Source organism: Mustela nigripes, chromosome 3 (assembly GCF_022355385.1).
Source record: "Mustela nigripes isolate SB6536 chromosome 3, MUSNIG.SB6536, whole genome shotgun sequence".
NCBI classification, from domain to species: domain Eukaryota; kingdom Metazoa; phylum Chordata; class Mammalia; order Carnivora; family Mustelidae; genus Mustela; species Mustela nigripes.
In genome coordinates this window covers 6,422,551-6,442,778 of record NC_081559.1, presented here as the reverse complement: position 1 = coordinate 6,442,778, position 20,228 = coordinate 6,422,551, and the positions used below count along the sequence as shown (strand labels likewise).

The 20,228-nt window shown below is 36.1% G+C and overlaps 1 long non-coding RNA gene across 1 annotated transcript in view; it reads left to right on the top strand.

Moving 5' to 3' along the window:
- The first annotated feature begins 9,934 nt into the window (after nucleotides 1-9,934).
- Nucleotides 9,935-20,228, top strand: part of LOC132012815 (uncharacterized) — a 91,144-nt gene continuing 80,850 nt past the window's right edge. The window contains exon 1 of the long non-coding RNA XR_009402772.1: nucleotides 9,935-10,127. This is a non-coding gene — a long non-coding RNA (uncharacterized LOC132012815). The remainder of the gene's footprint in view (nucleotides 10,128-20,228) is intronic.

Below are 20,228 nucleotides of genomic sequence, written 5' to 3'. Positions count from 1 at the left end.
TCTCTCTCTCACTCTCCCTTTGCCCCTCCTCCTGCCCCTCTCTTAAAAAAAAAAAAAAAAAAAAAAAAAAAAAAAACAATGGTAGAGAAATAAAGAGGTTTAATGAATAAAGAACATTTTACTTTGAGTGGATATGTGAAAAATTATTTGGTGATTGAACATTTGAACCTAGATGATAAGTAAAACCTTAACAAAACAAAATGAAATTGGAATCATTGTTTAATTCCTCAATGAAACTAATATTACAATCTAATCTAGTTTAATTCATAAAATGGCAAAACTTTTATTTTCATTTTTGATAAATGTTATGGATTTAATTGTGTCCCCCTATAGTTCATATATTGATGTCCTGATCCCAGTGTGACAGTATCTAGAGGTCAGCTATCTGCAAGCCAAGGTAAGTGATCTCGGGAAAAACCAGACCTGTTGATACCTCCATTTCGGATTTATCTAGAATAGTGAGAAAATAAATTTCTGTTGTGTAAGCTACCCAGTTTGTGATATTTTGTTATGACAGCTTTAGAAAACTAATACAATAGTGATAAATTTTGTTAATTAAATTTTGTTCTGCTTTCTGTGATCTCTTCTGTTGTAAATGAAATGTGCACACTGAAATGTGTTATTTGTGCCTTGAGAACTAAAAGTTGCTTCTGTTAGCCTCCATGAAGCTAGTTGAATAATTGCAGAATGCTAATAACTATCTGGAAAGTGTCCTGATTGCTCATAAAATGTATTATGGTGTGTTTTAGAAAGAAGATATGCCCTATGGATTTTATATGCAAGTGAAACAAACAAAAAAATCATACTATATTTGTACCTTTGGATAAAAAGCAGTTTATACCTTTACATCATATGTGGAAGGACTGAAAATTATTTTTAGCTATTTTTAAAGCCTCCTTCTTTATTCTTTCTGCAAATCATATTTTAATTACAGACCGTAACTTTAACATAGTATTAAATAAAATTTTATTGTTAATTTCTTTTTAATTAACTTTCAGTAACAGCTCTGAATGCTAAGCTTGCCTGCAACACTGATTAATGTTTTAGTCTAATAATTATACAGGCTTGTGGGGTAAAGGTGATTAGATATAGAATGTGAAATACATACCAATTCCTTAAGAATTAACCATATTAGTAGTAACCAACCAATGGAAAAAAAAATAACCTTGATAAATATTTCAGTCTGTTAAGTAAAAAGGCTTTATAATATCTAATACATGCATCATTTTTAAAAAGATTTATTTATTTAAATGAGAGAGAGAGTGAGAGAAGGAGAGAGTGAGCATGTGGGGGAAGGAGCAGAGGAAGAGAATCTCCAAGCAGACTCCCCACTGAGCATGATTCCTACAGGGGGCTTCATCTCAAGACCCTGAGATCATGAGCTGAGCCAAACCAAGAGTCAGATGCTTAACTGACTAAGCCACCCAGGTGCCCCTACATGTATCATTTTTTAAAAAATTAATTTAATTTTATTGTTTTTTCAGTGTTCCAAAATTTATTGTTTATGCACCACACCCAGTGCTCCATGCAATACGTGCCCTCCTTAATACCCACCACCAGGCCCACCCAACCCCTAAACCCCCCAGCTCCCTCCCCTTTGAAACCCTCAGTTTGTTTCTCAGAGGCCACAGTCTCTCATGGTTTGTTTCCCCCTCCGAATTTCCCTCAACTCAATTCTCTTCTCCATCTCCCCTTGTCCTCCATGCTATTTGTTATGCTCCACAAATAAGTGAAACCATATGATAATTGACTCTCTCTGCTTGACTTATTTCACTCAGCATAATCTCTTCCAGTCCCGTCCATGTTGCTACAAAAGTTGGGTATTCATCCTTTCTGATGGAGGCATAATACTCCATAGTGTATATGGGCCACATCTTCCTTTTCCATTCGTCCGTAAGGGCATCTTGGTTCTTTCCACAGTTTGGCGACTGTGGCCATTGCTGCTATAAACATCGGGGAACAGATGGCCCTTCTTTTCACGATATCTGTACCTTTGGAGTAAATACCCAGGAGTGCAGTTGCAGGGTCATAGAGTAGCTCTATTTCTAATTTCTTAAGGAATCTCCACACTGTTTTCCAAAGTGGCTGCACCAACTTGCCCTCCCACCGACAGTGTACGAGGGTTCCCCTTTCTCCACATTCTCTCCAACACTTGTTATTTGCTGCCTTGTGAATTTGGGCCATTCTAACTGGTGTAAAGTGATATCTCAATGTGGTTTTGATTTGAATCTCCCTGATGGCTAATGATGATGAACATTTTTTCATGTGTCTATTAGCCATTTGTATGTCTTCTTTGGAGGAGTGTCTCAGGTATCATGTATCATTTTAAAATTCACTAGATTTTTTATGTTGATTATGTTGATTCAGTATTACTTAAAAGTAACCAGTTAATCCCATGCTGTTTTTATTATTAGAAAAACTGAGCAGATAGTTCAGTAATTCCCATATATGCCTGCAATCATTGTGCCCTATTATTAACATTATGTATTTTAGTGTGGTATACTTACTACAGCTAATGAAGCCAACTAATATATTATCACAGAAAGTCCATAGTTTATTCATATTGCCTTAGTTTTGTTCTATTCCAGCATCTCACTCAGGATGCCATGTTATATTTAGTTATCATGTCTTTTTTAGGCTCCATATGGCTGCAACAGTTTCTCGGACTTTTCTGATTTATGATGATTTTGACAGTTTGGAGGAGTGGTAGTCTGGTATATCGTAGGACTACTTTTTATTGGAATTATCTGGTGTTTTTCTCACAGATAGACTCAGGTATGGATTTTAAGGAGGAAATCACACATTTTAAAGTTCTGTTTCCTTACATTGTACCAGGGGTGCATATTATGAAGATGACTTTTGACTGTTGATTTTGGTTCTGAATATTGGCTGAAATAGTGTTTGTTAGATTTCTCTACCTGAAGGTACTCTTCTTTGTTCCCCTTTCATACTGTACTCTTTAAAAGGAAGTCACTACATTTCTACACTTGAAATACAGGGAGTTATACTCTCACTCTTCAGCATGGAGTATCTGCATGATTGATTTGGAATTCTTTATTTGGAAAATTTGTCTCTTACCCCGTTTATTAATTTATTCAATTATTTAATTATATAAATAATCATTCACAAGTATTTATTTTATAATTTGGGTTATAATCTAATACTGTTTATTTTGTTTGCTCTAATCTTTCTGCCTCTGGGTCTTGGAAACTCTTTTAGTTGGCTCTAGTGTCCCACCACATACCCAACAATATTTCTTTGTTTGATTTTTAGTATTTCCTTTTTTTCTGTCAGTAAAAGATGCTCTATGCTCTATATATTTCTTGCCACATACCTACAATCATCAATTTCTCCAAGGATCCCTAATTCCTTTTAGTGGATAGTGGAATTAGGAACAAAGATCTGGGAACCAGTTGTACTTTTTTGGTAATGGAGTATCATTTTTTAACCCTCTAGAGGAAAGAAATACATGTGAATACACTAATCTTGGTGTATTTTATACACACACACACACACACACATAACTATTTGTGTATGTAGTCATCAATAAAAATGTTAAGATAAACACGAGTTCTTACTAATGTTTCCAGTTCAGGTCTGTTACCACGTGGATTGTTCTAGACTTCTCCCCTTGCTGAACTGTAAATTTCCACTCCAACACTGAGAAACAGTAAAAAATCTGATCTACTTTCCATTTGGTCCATGATTCAATTCCAGTATACATGTATAGCAGCATCAGAATGGCTGGCACAAAACCCTGTACACTATTTATACAGAGTTCCTTTTAACTTCAGTTTTAAAACTCCAGACTCCACTCATTTCCTAAGTTATTTAGGTCAGTACATTTTCTCCCAGCACCTTGAGTGAGATTATTCTTCCACCCCTTTTAGTGAGATTATTTTATACAGTTTTGATGCAGTTAGATTGTCTTGATACACTCTGCATTCTTTCCTGGACACCAGAGATCTGAAGTGACTTCTTTGTTAATGATTTTATTTATTTATTTGACACAGAGAGAGAGAGAGATCACAAGTAGGCAGAGAGGCAGGCAGAGAGAGAGAGGGAAGCAGGCTCCCCATGGAGCAGAGATCCCGATGTGGGGCTCCATCCTAGGACCCTGAGATCATGACCTAAGACGAAGGCAGAGGCTTAACCCTCTGAGCCACCCAGATGCCCCCAATTTTTTTTTTTTTTAAGTTGCAAACTTAGTTGTAATTTCTGTCAGTTTTGACAAAGATATGATGTCGGAAAAAGAAAACACCAGGTCCACATGTTTTCCCTGGTGAAATCTACCAGATTGTATTGTTAAAGGAGGAACAATACAAATTTTGCACAGTCTTTTCCACAAAAGAGAAACACTTCCTAACTCATTTTATGACAGTACTACCCTAATACTAAAACCAGTGGCATCTGGGTGGCTTAGTCGGTTAGCACTGACTTGATTTCGGCTCAGGTTATGATCTCAGGGTTTTGAGATGAAGCTCTGCATAGGGCTCTGCCCTCAGCATGGAGTCTGCTTGGGAGTTTCTCCCCTTCGTTCTCTCTCGGCCTTTCTCTCTTTCTAATGCATAAATAAATCTTTAAAAGTTTAAAAAAATAATAAAACCAGATTAAGGTATTATAAGAAAACCAACAAAGTAATATTCTTTATGAACACAGATGGAAACCCTCAACACAATATTAGCAAATAGAGCACAAGCACATATAAACAGAATTATACATTAGACCAAGTAGGATTTATTTGAAACTCACATTAACATTAAGAAATGAATCACTGTAATCCAACATCTGAACCAGCCAAACTAATATGATCACATCACTTGATGCAGAAAAACAATTTGACCAAATCCAATGCTGATTCATGATTAAAAACTCTCAGAAAACTCCTCAAGTTGGTAAAGAACATCTATAAAACACTTACCACATATGTCATATGGTGAAAGACAGAATGTGTTTCTCCTAAGATTATGAGAAGGCAAGCATGTTTTCTTCCTCATGTCTCTTCATCATTGTCCTGGAAGTTTTAGCAAGAAAAGGAAATGTGGAACATCAGAGTGCTTATACTAGACACCAAAAGCACATCTATAACATTAAAATAAACTTAAAAAAGAGAAATTCAAGTTTACTAAATTAAAAATTAAAATCTCTGAAAAATAGACAATTATATGCAGAATATGTAAAGAGATCTTATATCTCAACATTAGGTTGGCAAAATAATTTAAAAGACAATTCACAAAAATGATGTATGAACTTATAACAATTCAATTAAGCTCGACATTATTAGTCATCAGTGATTGCAGGTTAAAGACACTGTAGGATATCACAACCCACTCACTCAAAAGGCGAAATTAAAAAGACTGCTGGTCACAAATATGGAGTGAAAGGCGAAACAACTGGGATTCTCACATATTTCTAGTCAGCAGGTTAAATGATAAAATCGCTTTGGAAAACAGTGTCAGCTTTTATAATGTTAAACGTATCTCTGAGTGGTATTGATCTACCAGTTCCAGTCCTAGCTATCGACCCAAAACAAATGAAAAAAAAAAAAAATATATATATATATATATATATATCTACACTAAGACTTGGAAAGAGATCATAACCGCTTCACTCTAGTTGGCTATTTTGTCATTTAACAGATGAATGGATGAACACGTTAGAGTATACGCACACAACGGAGTACTTCTCCATGTTGAAAGGAAAGGATGCCGATGCACGTATCTACATATATGGCTTTCGAAAACACTGAACAAAACACAAAGGTACCCAACAGTGCATATTATATGAGTCCATTTAAATGAAATTTTAAATAAGGAAACCAATATATAGTAACAAATGATTTCAGTGTTTTTCTGGTGTCAGAGGATTGGGAGTATATGCATACGTGACTTTTGGTGTGATAGAAATACATTAAATCTTATGTATGGTGATGGTCACACACTCATTTATATATATTTGTCAAAACGCATAGAACTCTACTCTTAAAATTGGTCTTCATATTCCATGAAAATTATGACTCAATAAAGGTAAGTTAAAAAAAAAACAAAACTGTATTACATGGTTGTTCTAAAGAAAAGACTCACAACTGCTATGTTTTTGGTTTTGAAGGGGGAAAAGCACTTTATTGGTATTATAAAGTAAAAACCTAGTGGAAACAGAAAGAATAGAAGGGAAATCTGCACATAGCTGAGGGCAATGGTAAGCACTAAAAAGGAGAAAAAGACAGAGTTATGTCAAATCGGGCACTTTCAACATCAGCCTCATTAGCCGGGAAAGCCCCGTGGACAGAGCCAGGCTGGGGTCCTGACTGAGGGGCCTGGGCAGAGCACCCTCTCCTCTCCTCTGGTGAGACTTCCAGCTGACCATTTCCCATAAGGGCCATATATTTTTTTTAAGGTTTTATTTATTTATTTGACAGACACAGCTTAGAGAAGGAACACAAACAAGGGTTGGGGAGGGAGAAGCAGCTTCTTACAGAGCAGGAAGCCCAGTGCTGGGCTCCATCCCAGAACCCTGGGATCATGACCTGAGCTACAGGTAAACGCTAAACGGCTGAGCCACCTAGTCAACACCCACCCCCCACGAAGGGCTATATTTATTGGGCAAATGATGGGGTCTGAAATTAAACATTGATTTGCCTGGATGTGAGCTGTGTTCCTATGTTACCTTGTCTTTACATCTTCAAGGAGCCTGGGATAGGTGTGCTCGTCTCCCCTCCCAGATTCCACCCTGGGGGGCCGGCTCAGCCTCGAACCAGAGGGGATGTGAGGCAAAATTTAGAGCTCTTAGCATAGAAGGGCAGTTCTGACCTGGAGGCCAGCCAATGTCGACTAAGCAGGCTCCTGAGGTCACTCATACGGCACAACATTCTTTAGGTCAGGGATGGTCAGTTACGTAGGACGAATCACTGAGACCTCCATCCTTATAGCACAATGGTTTAAGATACCACGGCTTTAAAAACAATGGAGTTAAAAAGGTAAAAGTTTAGCTCAATTCTGGACACTATCATCTATGAATTTCTGATAGATGTGTCCTGCAGAGAGTTAGGACTTCTGATCTCTACCACATAGGAAATGATTAGGGTATGAATATAGATTTGGTAGAGTTCAAAATGGTATGTTATTTGAGCCCAAGGGAAAATATAATACTGTTTATAGAGAATGATTTTAATGTGATGCCTGGCCCTCCTACGGTCCTCTGACAACAATGTGTTCACGATTGAGCAGCCTAATTCCCAGAGCTACCCCCTACTCAGCAGAGGCACCTGAGTGCCATAATTTCAAAATAGTCACAACATGTGCACAGCTGACCACCTCCAACCAGCACAGCGCCTATTTAACTGTCAAACTTGGATTTCACCAGCTAATAAACCACGTTCAGGGTAATTCCAGGTCTTTAGGTTTAAAGGGACTATCCCATTTTTTCTCCTTTGAAATTTATACCGGAGCCTCCTTGGACTTTTTTCACTCTGTATTGGAGCTCTAGCCTCTAGGAGTGTGTTTGTAGGTATATGTGTATATATGTATATGCATGTATTTAGACAACGAAACGAGGGTAGAACTCGAGCACATTTAAGGCGTAAAGCACAGAGTATAAAGGAACAAGGAAATCAGACATCTGGATAAGAAAATGAGAACCATGGCAAAAATCGTTTTCAGGGATGGAGTAGTTCCATATTAAATATGAAAATCCTGAAAATCTTTCAGTGTATTTGGTACTTAGATGCTAATTACTGAAGCTGTTTAATATTGAATTGGATTAAATAATGAGCATGAAGCCATGAAATAATGACAATTGGTGTCAGTAATTATTTGAGAATATTAGAAAACGTAGATAACTAGAAGAGCTTGAGAAAGAAAGATTGCTTGAAAACAAGTGAAGTACAGCCCGAGAAGGACTGTAAGGGCATGTGTCAGAAGCATGTCATGGTGACAATAGGAAGTGAAACCCCAGCACTAAGGGCTGAGCGACTCAGTGCTGGCTGGCTGTGTGACCAGCGTCTGACTATGATAGGTATCTCTGATATCCTTGAAAAATAGGAATTTCTCATAGGATCTTCAGTTTTCAGTTGGAAAATATTACTTTACATGAGGTATTTAATTAAAGGGAAGATACTAGTTTAACATCATTGATTCTAATCCCTACGTTGTTCTAAAAGTGAGTTTACTCATCTTTTTTTTTTAATAAATTCAAATTCAGTTAATTAACAGATAGTGAATTATTAGTTTCAGAGGTAAAGGTCAGTGATTCATCAGCTCATATAATGCCCAGTGCTAATGTGACATCATGTGCCCACCTTAATGTCCGTCCCTCAGTTACCCCATCCCCCTACCCTTCCAGCAACCCTCATTTTGTTTCCTATGCTTAAGAGCCTCTTATGGTTTGCCTCTTTCTCTGACTTCATATTGTTTTATTTTTTCCTCTCCTCTTTATTTCTGGTTTTTTCCTAAACGTGGACCAAAAAAAAAAAAAAACGAGCAAGCAGGCAAAGAGATACACATGAACCTTACTTTTCTTCGGAGAGTAGTCCCATCTGATTTTATTGTTTTTCAGAAGGAAAATATTTTTTCTCTCTCAATCTTAGCTCTGCATTTTTAGAATTCATGTGTTTGTTTTTATTCAAAGTTTGCTATGAATGTCCTCCAAATATCTATAATGCCCAAGGCCTTCAAAAACAGTTTTGCTTCTGACCAAGTCTGAAGTTTTGCAAAATCTTAGCTCCAGAAATGAAACTTTAGAGAGCAATCAACAAATATAAAAAATAAATACAAATCATTTATATGGTGCAGAGTAAAATTTTTTTTTTTTGGTATGTAAAGTGATTTTGTCCTAAAGTTAATGGCATAAACAAGAGGGGAATTATTCAGATAAATGTGTAAGAAAGCCCCCCTCTGACCAAAAATAATTCCAAGCAAGACCGGTCAGGTTCATCAAAGATGAGTTTCTTATAGGTTGCAATTCCTACCAGATAGAACCTGCACTTGGGGAAAATGATGAATGTTATTTTTCTTTTCTCTGCTGAGCTACAGGGAACTGCATGTTTGCTGTTGAACGGATGAGGAAGGATTTACGGTTGAACACTGTGACTGTCCTAAGATAAAGTGCTCTGTTAGATGACGTGTACACCATCTTGCCATTTTCCCTCTTAGTAAAGACAAGCCTGACAGTCCAGTCGGGACTTTCTGAGGTTTGGAGCACTGAAAAATGCCTCTTCACCTTGCCTTCCCTTGCAGAGGGCATAGACATTCAGGCAGCACGTTAACATGGGTCCAAATACAGCCTCAGGAGTGCCAACTTTCTATAGCAAAAACTGGGAGCTACTTTCTTAATATGCAATTGAGGTTTTTCAGAGAGTTAAAGTGTGTGGGCTTTTCATGTGCACATATATTAAAATTTAAATCAATGTGTGTTCAGAGAGATTCCTTAAATGATCTCTTTTAGTTATCATTTAGGATCAAAACAAGCATGCAATGAGCATTTATATCAGTCACCGTGCTAAACATTTGACATACATTATCTCACCTAATGCAGCAACCATATAAGGAATTACTTCAGAATTACAGATGAAAACATGCCAAATTATGTAGTTTATCTGTTGGAATCATTATTTAGAATTGAGACCAAACATACTTCAAAACACCAAAGCAATACACATTTCAGGTGAGTGTAATCATGAAAAGTTTAAAAATCTTTAGTTTTGAATATCCTATTGAGTTCAGAAAGCAGATTTTAAAAATGGTCACTATAGGTTTTCAGTCTTTGGTTTGTTACTAGTAAGGTAATATAAAGCAATAGTGATCCAAAATAGTCCCTTGCTTAAAGTGAGTCATGTTTATGTCTAAAAACACCGGTCAAGAGTGAGTCAGTGTTTCCTCCCTTTCCTGCCCGTGATAATCTGAAAGAAAGCCATTTCTGAGGGTAGAAGGATAGACAGTCTAGGCAGAAAAGCAGGGACCACAATTACATTCTTCTTATCCAATGATGTCGTGAGACCTCATTCAGCTTGCTTTCCTCTTGAAATGAGCTGTAGAGACGGAGTCCAATAAAAGCCCGAGCTTGAACCGAGAACTGCCACTCACATCACAACTCCAGCCAGCCACCAACCCCCTCCTGAGGATCTCCAGAATGTGAGTGCCTCTCTAAGACCAACATGGTCTTTGTTCCTAGAAGGATATAGATAATTAGCGCCACTACCTCCTGTCACATCCCTACTAATAGCTTCCTGCTTTCAAGGCTGACTGGGTGGTTAATTTGTGTATTCTTGTTTGTTTTATTTTTGTTTGTTTTAATTAATTTGTATTTTCTGGGCTGCATGGCTGAAGGTACCCATGGTAGTTAGGGGAGAACATGCTGCTAACAATTGGGCACAACACTTCCCACAAGCTTACTGGGTCAGGCAGGAAAGGTGTGGGCCAGTGCCCTACCAGTAGAAACCAAGGTCAGAGTCTTGAAACCACTGTGGGGACTCTTGAGATCCTAGGCTTCACGTCAGTGCTTAAGACCGAGAACAGAGCAGGCTATGTCTCGGAGAAGAGGAGAAGACAGCCCTGGTTGCTTGGGGTCCCATGTGACTAGTCTCCAGATTTGGGATGTGTCATAGGTCAAAAACAATCTTTTTAAAGATTTTATTCATTTATTTGACAGAGATCACAAGTAGGCAGAGAGGCAGGCAGAGAGAGAGGGGAGGAAGCAGGCTCCCTGTTGAGCAGAGAGCCCGATGCGGGGCTCCATCCCAGGACCCTGAGATCATGACCTGAGCTGAAGGCAGAGGCCTCAACCCACTGAGCCACCCAGGTGCCCCAGTCAAAAATAATCTTGATTGGCTCCTTATGTCAAACACTAAGCCTGCAAACACTTTTATTCTTCCAGTCGGTTTCAGACAACACAGAATGAAAGGAAGCACTTGCTAAATGCTGCTGGGTAACTGCAAATTGCTGAATGAATAAGTCAACCAGGGTATTTTTATCACGTCTCTTCTGATTCAATTTTTAAATTATTCAAATAACAGGAAGTATGTCGTACTCATGAACCAACTGAAAATATGCAATATTTTATAAATTCTGCTTTATAAGTTTCTCTTTTCATCTTACATTGCTATTTCTTGTCTTCCTAAATTATTGCATTATGTCTGATAAAGTTTCAGAAAGAGAAAGAAAATGTTTCTGTGTATGATTACGTTATATATAAAAATTTTATCTTCTAAAATGTCATCTACTTACTTGCTTTATCATATTAGTAACTGAAATATGCAACTTAAACCTCAAACTAGAGGAAAAAAGACTATTCTCAAGTTGAGTACTTTATCAAAAACTATATAAAGGACACACTCCCAAGAAATAGACCCAATACTAATAATTTTCAGATACACAGGTAATTTATACAGTGCTGAGGTCTGGGCAAAATTTGCTGAATAAGGGCCTTATCTCTGAATATACTGTCAGCCTGTGTGATATATGAGTTGTAATAGTAGCACATGATGGTTTCTTCATGGAAGACACATATTTGAAAGCTTTTGCCAAAAAGAGAAGTAATTTTGTTATGTAGGAAGTGCATAGCCCTGGTAGAAGTAACATGATTTTTAAGCCAGCCACATCGATACCTGAGAGCCATTAATAAATTGTCTCCGGCCTCATTTTTCTTCTCTATTTCAAGTTTACCTCTTGACCTTATAGTCCTTCTATTCCCTGATTACTGCAACATGTAGAATATCGTCGGCATGCTAACCTTATATAAGACTACATCTATTAGAATTCTACATACAGTTAGAATTCTCTTTCAGGGCCATGAATGTGTGCAAACCTTGTAAACTTCAAAGTCTGTATTGAATATTATGTTTCCCTACGGATATTTAAAACATGTTAATTCTAATGATGTGCTATGGGTAATTAGATAGGAAGAGAATAAATTGTGAAATAGTTTCCATGAGAAATGACTAAAGATTTGGGAGTTTTGAGTTTTATAAGAAAATACATACTTGTGAGAATTTGCTTTTTGTATAAAGCAAATTTTGTATAAAATAAAATGTTTTTGTATAAAAACATTAAGTTAAAAAATGGAAAAATCAACATGTGAAATTCAGAAAATAAAATTTCTCTCACAGAAATAGAGTTAGATGCTTTCTGAAAGGGGCATTTAAAAATCAATGTTAGAATCAACCATTATTTCAGGGTATATTTTTGGATAAAACACAACTTTAAAATGGGATGGAGGTTGTTTCATAAATAACATTTTTGCAATCTTGCTCTCAAGAACTTCACATTCTTCTTCATTTGAAGGTAACTGTGCCTAAAACTAAGCATAAAATCCTTTCTAATTCCAATGATTACTTTTGTGCAATCATAGACAAAATAATATTTTCCCTATCCATGACTTTAGTCAGTATATTTTCACCATCTCAAAAGTAATTTTTAACTAATATTTAGATTTCTGGTTTAGAGCACATTTTTTCCTTTAAAAAATGTTTCTGTTTATGTGTTTCTGTTTTTAATATAAAAATTCCCCAGAAAGTTACATCAATTTCTTTGTCAATTAAACTGAAAAACTATAAAAATTATCAAACTGCTTCTTCACATAATCAGTCAACAAACAATATTACACCCACTTATTTTTTCATGACTTTATATACTTTGTTGTCAAATTGACTGACAGTAACAATAATAAAACAACAAAGCATAGATAAATACGAGAGTAGAGAATTGAAACAGGAAACCCGTATTTTCCTGGGGCTCTCACAGGCCGTTGACTAACAATAAGAATGATGAATATGATAACATGCATATCAATGAATTTTCAACAACACTTTACGTTTTGTTCACACTCATATTTATCCAGTTGATTAAGGCAATTTGCATAATTTAGAGGTAATTTCTTTCTGAAAGCCATGATAAAACGCTCTGATTGCACTATGTCGCACTCTTCACACGTGCAGATTTTTTCAAGGAATCCTAGAAATGAGCAGGAAAAAAAAAAGGTAAAAATATTTCTAGACCCCCAAAGCAGTTTTTTTCTTCAAAAATCCATATTTGTTGTTCACTTCCTTTAGTCTTTAAGACATAAAAGCCCATGTAACAAAGGTATGATTATGATTTTAATGATAAAGCGCCTGGATGGCTTAGCCTGTTAAGTCTCTAACTCTTGATTTCAGCTCAGGTCATGATTTCAGGGTCCTGAAATCAAGCCCTGTGTTGGCCTCAATGCTCAGTAGAGAGTCTGCTTGGGATCCTCTCTCTCCCTCTCCTTCTGCACCGCCCCCCCTGCAAAATTAAATGAATCTTTAAAAAAAAATTAATTTGCATATGTGTGTGTTCTAAAATTCATTGCTTATGCACCACACCCTGTGCTCCGTGCAATACGTGCCCTCCTTAATACCCACCACCAGGCTCACCCAACCCCCCCACACTCTTCCCCTCCAAAACCCACAATTTGTTTCTCAGAGGCCACAGTCTCTCATGGTTCATCTTCCCCTCTGATTTCCCCCAATTCACTTCTCCTCTCCATCTCCCCATGTCCTCCATGCTATTTGTTATGCTCCACAAGGAAGTGAAACCATATGATAATTTACTCTCTCTGCTTGACTTATTTCACTCAGCATAATGTCTTCCAGGCCCATCCATGTTGATACAAAAGTTGGGTATTCATCCTTTCTGATGGAGGCATAATACTCCATTGTATATATGGACTGTATCTTCCTCATCCATTTGTCCATTGAAGGGCACCTTGGTTCTTTCCACAGTTGGTGACCATGACCATTACTGCTATGAACATTGGGGTACAGGTGGCCCTTCTTTTCACTACGTGTGTATCTTTGGGGTAAATACCCAGTGCAATTGCAGGGTAATAGGGTATCTCCTTTTCTAATTTCTTAAGGAATCTCCACACTGTTTTCCAAAGTGGCTGTACCAACTTGCATTCCCACCGACAGTGTAAGAGGGTTCCCCTTTCTCCACATCCCCTCCAACACTTGTTGTTTCCTGTCTTATTGATTTTGGCCATTCTAACTGGTATAAGTTGGTATCTCAGCGTGGTTTTGATTTGAATTTCCCTGATGGCTAATGATGATGAACCTTTTTTCAAGTTTCTGTTAGCCAATTAAATGACCCTTTTAAAAAATAAAATAAATAATAGTCCAATAGTTCATTTTATGCTATTATGTGTGAATATGGCAAGGAGTATCTCCATTTCCTGATATTTATGCCCTTGTATTAGCCCTTTCTTTTGACCATGGGCTGCATGTGGTTTTATTAACTCATTTCTAAAGAACAGAATATTGTAGATGTTATGGAATGTTAATTCTCAGATTAGGTAATACAAAAGACTCTTGTTTCTGCCTTGAGAGACTCATTTCTCAATCTTTCCTGAATTCCAAATTCTTGGGGAAGTAAACTGCCAGGTTATATGCAACCCTACAGAGAGACCAGTATGACAAAGAATTGATGTCTACAGCCAGTAGCCAGAGAGGACCTAAGAACTACCAGTTGTCATGTGTGTGAGTTTATTGCTGGGTGGTAAGGAGACCTCAAACCCTGAGGCCTTCACCCAGCCCATGTAAAAGATGTTTCTTTTTATGAGAAATAATTCAAAGACAGATACAACACAGCAGATAGGCAGTATAAGCAAGAAAGTTTATTAAAGTGAAAGTACACTCTTGAGATGTGAGAGAGGGTCACTCAAGAGAGAGAGCTCCATGTTTGGGTCTGGGTTTTTATCTTTTATTGAGAGTTTTTAACTAAGAGGTAGTATAACTTGAGACCGGGATCTCTTGGAAGCAGTGTTTCATGCCTTTTCTTTCTTTTATTTCGTCAGGGGTTTCCTGACATCGTATTCACCATTTTAGGCTTGTCCGGTTTGATTTTGCTTCTTGCGGTTTTGAAAGTCAGGACAGGCCTCTGACTTTCCCAGGAGCTGGCTATGACTTCCCCTTTGCTGTCCTCCAGGCATTCTAACTAACTGCCTCTAACAAATTTAGAAGTGGACCCTCCCGGATTGAGCTTTCACATAAGACTGCAGCTTGTCTGTCAGTTTTATGGGTTCTTGAACTAGAAGTACTTGTTTAATTTGTGCCTTGTGAGAATTCTTGACTCCTAGAAATTGTGATATAATAAATGCTTATTGTTTTCAACTGTTAAGTTTGGGGGTAGTTTGTTGCTCAGCAATAGGTAGTTAGATTATGTGTTATCTATACAGATATAGATAAATGGATGATAGATACAGTGATTTTATTGTTTTTTTTTTAAAAATTACTTTATTCTTTTATTTTTTGCCTTATTTTTATTGCTATTTGCGAGGCTGTAAAGTGATAAGGCCAATAGATTACCTCAAAATCTTTTATGGCTAACTTTGGAGAAGGCACTTCAAATAGTTGTGCCTATAAGGTATACAGAATACCCTTGAACTTCCACTCTGGGCCTACATATATTCCTTACCTTAGAAATTACCAGAAATGATTATTCCAGACGTATTTTGTTAGGTAGAATATATGCAGAGGCCTGCCTTGCAGTGGTACTCCTCAAATCCTCCATTTTCACAATCTGTCAAATTACTTTTCTATGAATTTCCCTGAAATTTAGGTACTGAGCTGGAATTGGGGGATTTTTTTTTTTAATACTATGCAGTCTACAAACACTTATGGATGGCAAATATTAATTTAAGTTAAAATTTTGAATTTATCTTCGTACTAATCTATTGGTTTTTAAACCCCTTTCTTGACTTTTGAAAATATTAACCTTTTCATTGATGCTGCAGGCTTGACGACTCCCTGGTCCCTTCAAGATTTTGGTGTTTCAGTCTCTTTAATCTACTTGCCTCCACCCAGACATTCGTGATCGTCTGATATACACTTTCTTCTCATAGGTACCTGATGAAAACTCTTCAATTGAGCTAATAATCGAGAGTATAGTAATGTTTTACCTCGTGTAATATTTGCTTAATTCATTCACCTAATACTTGATGACAAGCCACTAGACATCTGTGCTAGTTATGAATCTAAATAAATTCTTATGAATTTCAGGGATAGAAAAACCTTCAGGAGAAATCATTTGTGGGATATGGAAATATTCCTTAAATTACTCAAATTGTATGTCCTGGCCTCAGTAACTGTTGGGACTAAGGCAAGAACACCATCATGGGCATTGTAAAAAGCTTCAGTAGATAGACTCAACTGACATACTTTCACATATTGAAATTTTTCCTTAAATAGCCTGCCCTACGAAAAGTTACATTTCTGTAATTCTTGTTACTATAATAAATGAAACAGCATAGAGAAAGTTATCTAAATTGAGATAAAAGATCATGACATATTTTAGAGTACATTATTATTCTAAGTCAAAACTGTAGTTTCGTAGGTGAACTTCCTTAATCTGGTTTTTAGAGAGGTATTTGTTTATGCATTTTTTATTTAGCTGCTTTTATCCAAGAGAATCTTGTTTAGAGAAAAAAATTGATAAATGCAGCCCATGAATCTGAATGAATGTTGTTCCAGAGTCTTTAATTTAATGGCCTAAAATCCTCACTTCTAGTTCATAGTGGATTAAGGAGAACTTGAGCTTCTTGGAGTTTAACTAGTACTCTCGATTGAGCCATTTGTATCTATAATCACTGTAGCTGCAAATACCAAACGGGCACAAGGAAATAACTTGCATGTCAAAGAAAATTAAAGAAAACAACCCAGTCTGATGGACTGCAATTTTGTCTGAGTTCTCTTGATATGGCTCCTTATTTTTTTTCAAAACCTCACATTTCCTTAAAAGATTCAGTGGTCTAATAACACACCCTTTTCTATCACACGTCTTCACCCTGTGCCTGGTCTTGAATAGCTCTGGTAGAAGTGAAACTGAATTTGAAATTCTTTTGTATGTCTTCTTTTTTATTCCTGGTATAAGTTTGGAGTTTAAACTTAACAAAGAAAAAACTTCAGCTGCATTATATAAGAAATTAAATTTCAGGAACATATTTTGATAAAAAGGACAAGTGTAATGTGAAAACTGATATTAATAAGAATAAAATAGCTGATAGTTTTTCTCATCTGAACTACACTTTGGATCATTTTAAAGAGTGATATAATAGTCAAACAGATATTACACTAGACACGCATAGACAATAGACCATAGAATATCTATAACTCCTGACCTAACTAGAGGCAGTGTGCACTGTTATCAAGAATTAAAACATACACCAAATTCATTGGCCCTTTGTAAGTAAAAGTTAAAAACCCTAAAGTCCTGTTATAGATTTATAGTCTGGTAGCAGTTAAACCATTAATTAAGAAGGTAGTGTGTCACTGAAGGAGATACTTAAGTCACTATGGAAATACAAAATAATGACACCTAGTTAAATCTACTGTAAACTTTTTCAAGAACAGTAAAAATTTACTCTGGCCCTTGAATGTTAATTTTTTCCTTCTCATAATGTAGTTATACAATTCTTAAAGACAAGTGTAGAATCTCATCTAATAATGTTATATATTAACTCTTTAGCATATATCATATATTAGTTCTCTAATGTTTCTATAGGCAGAAAAGGGAACTGCTTCATAATAAAAAGAATACTTCTTGCTAAATAAATCAAAATTGAATTTCTTTTAGATTCTGTTCTTTTAAAAAAGGAGTTCAGATTTTACCTTGTGTCTTAATAGTTTTTCATCACTGCAGCACTTCTTCAAATTATCAATGATATTGTCTTAATATTCAGAAAAAGTTTATTTTGAGTTTCATGTTTTTTGTATCTAAAGGTTAATTGGAAATTGCTTTGACCCCTGCTCCTTAAGAAATCTTTCCCATGAAGAAGAGTAGTGTGTGCATACAAATCAGTTTTTTGCATACAAATGGGTACTTGAGATTGTATTATTTCATTTATAGTGTCCATTTAATACAAACAGAGAACATTGACTGATCTCCTTTATTTCAAAAGACCTTTTATTATTTCCTTTTAAATTTTATATTTTAAGTACTAACAAGTAATTATTGTGTGTGACATTATATGTAATTTGAATTTGCTATTTAGAAGTAGAAATAACTTAAGTGTGCTCATAATTCAACTCTGTTACCAAGAAATAACAACCATATCTGAGACATTTGACTGAGAAAGATTCAATAATATGTTTTACTCAGAATGGATAGATATAATTAGACTTTCTGCATATAGACATTAAAACAGAATTCACAAGGCATGTTTTCCTACTTCAAAATATTTCTAAGACTTATATGGAAAAATATCTTAGCTGGAAAAGAATCATTATAGAAATATGAAGGAAGGCTGCCTGGGTGGCTCAGTGGGTTAAGCCGCTGCCTTCGGCTCAGGTCATGATCTCGGAGTCCGGGATCGAGTCCCGCATCGGGCTCTCTGCTCAGCAGAGAGCCTGCTTCCCTCTCTCTCTCTGCCTGCCTCTCCGTCTACTTGTGATTTCTCTCTGTCAAATAAATAAATAAAATCTTTAAAAAAAAAATATGAAGGAAAAAAAAAAGAACCAAATCAGGAAAGAAAAAATAATCAGGTACAGAAAAAAAAAATCATGAGTTCCAATATAAAGACATTTGCTTTCTAAAGCATGGTGGTGTTTAAATTTTTTAATATATTATTATATAGATATGCAAGTAAATATCTGAGTTACCTATACTTCTATATTTACTCCTAACTTCCATAAAATATAGCCTTTAAAAAAAATGATCTACTTATTTATTTGAGAGAGAGAGAGTGCACATGCATGCAAGGTGGGGAGAAGGGGAGGGTGAGGAAGAGGGAGAGAATCTCAAGCAGACTTTCTGCTGAGCATGGGAGACCATGTGGGGCTCCATCCCATGACCAGATCATGACCTGAGTGGAAATCAAGAGTCGGCCATTTAACCAACTGAACCACCCAGACATCCCACATGCTTGTGTTTTGAGTGACTTTAACCTCATCTTTTCCCCTGGACTCCAAATACTGTATTATCTAACTGAAGTTTATGTTTCCTAAATTTAGAAACTTTATCAGAGGGGAACTAGGAAGAAAGGAGTGTGGGAAGACATAAGTAATAGTTTTGTGGGAGGCATAGCTTTTGAAATTTAATTGCCAGGTATTGAAACAAAGATAAGAGGTAGAGATACCAGCAATTTCCTCTGTGATTTGGCCAAGTTGCTCTACAGGAAGGCATGGTAATAATAGAAATTAGGTTGGAAAATATAAATAACCTCTAATCATTCAGATATGGGAGATTTTACCAGCACAAATTAGACTTAATGTGGAGACAGGTTAAATGCAGAAATTAAGTCTTAACAATGATGAAAAATGACTATGTCTTAGTTTGAATTAACATTCAAAATGTTAATGTTAGGTGAACTAATTTTATTAGATCTAGATGAAAAAAAATAGGCAGCACAAAATAAACATGAATATGATTCTTAAAGATAAATAGCATTTCTAAAATACATATTTGCTACAGAACCTAAAGACATGGACAAAATTAAATTTTACATTGAGACTCTGAGAAAGAATTAAAAGGATAAAAGGGAGGAGGCACAGATGAGATAGAATAACGTGAAGAATATGCAAGGCAATAGCATGATGCAGAGAGAATAGGCTGAGAAAGGAAACAGTTAAGAAAGATGTTTAGGAATCGGGTGAGTCTGGTGGTGGGTACTATAGAGGGCACATATTACATGGAGGACTGAGTGTGGTGCATAAACAATGAATTCTGGAACACTGAAAAGAAATAAAATAAAATAAAATAAAATAAAGAAAAATGTTTATGAAAATTCAAATGGCAGCAGTATGTTGGTCAAGAAAAGCCAGATACAATACAGAACTAACTGCATGAATTGTTGTGTGAGGTTCCAGAGTAGGCAGAACTAATTCATAGTGACAGAAACACAGAAATGACCACTATGGCCTCGGTTAGCAGGCATCTAATGCAAATAAGTATGAGGGAACTTTTGGGTGGAGAAAAATATCCTGTGTTTTGACTGTGTAATGTTTACACAGGTATACCCATTTGGCATAACTCATTGAACTCTTTGAAGAAATATTTTAAATTGTATATAAATTATTTATTAGTAAATTTGTTGAAAAGTGACAAGATAAAACATATGTACAGATAAATCTAAAATGTGTAGGGAAATAAAACAGAAATAAAGACATGGTTAAAGTGGAGGGAAATATTTAGGTGCTAAAATAATGTGGATATATGTCAGTTAGATTTTACCACATTTTAAAATGAGATCAATCTTATGCAAAATTTCATCCTAGTTAAATGGTA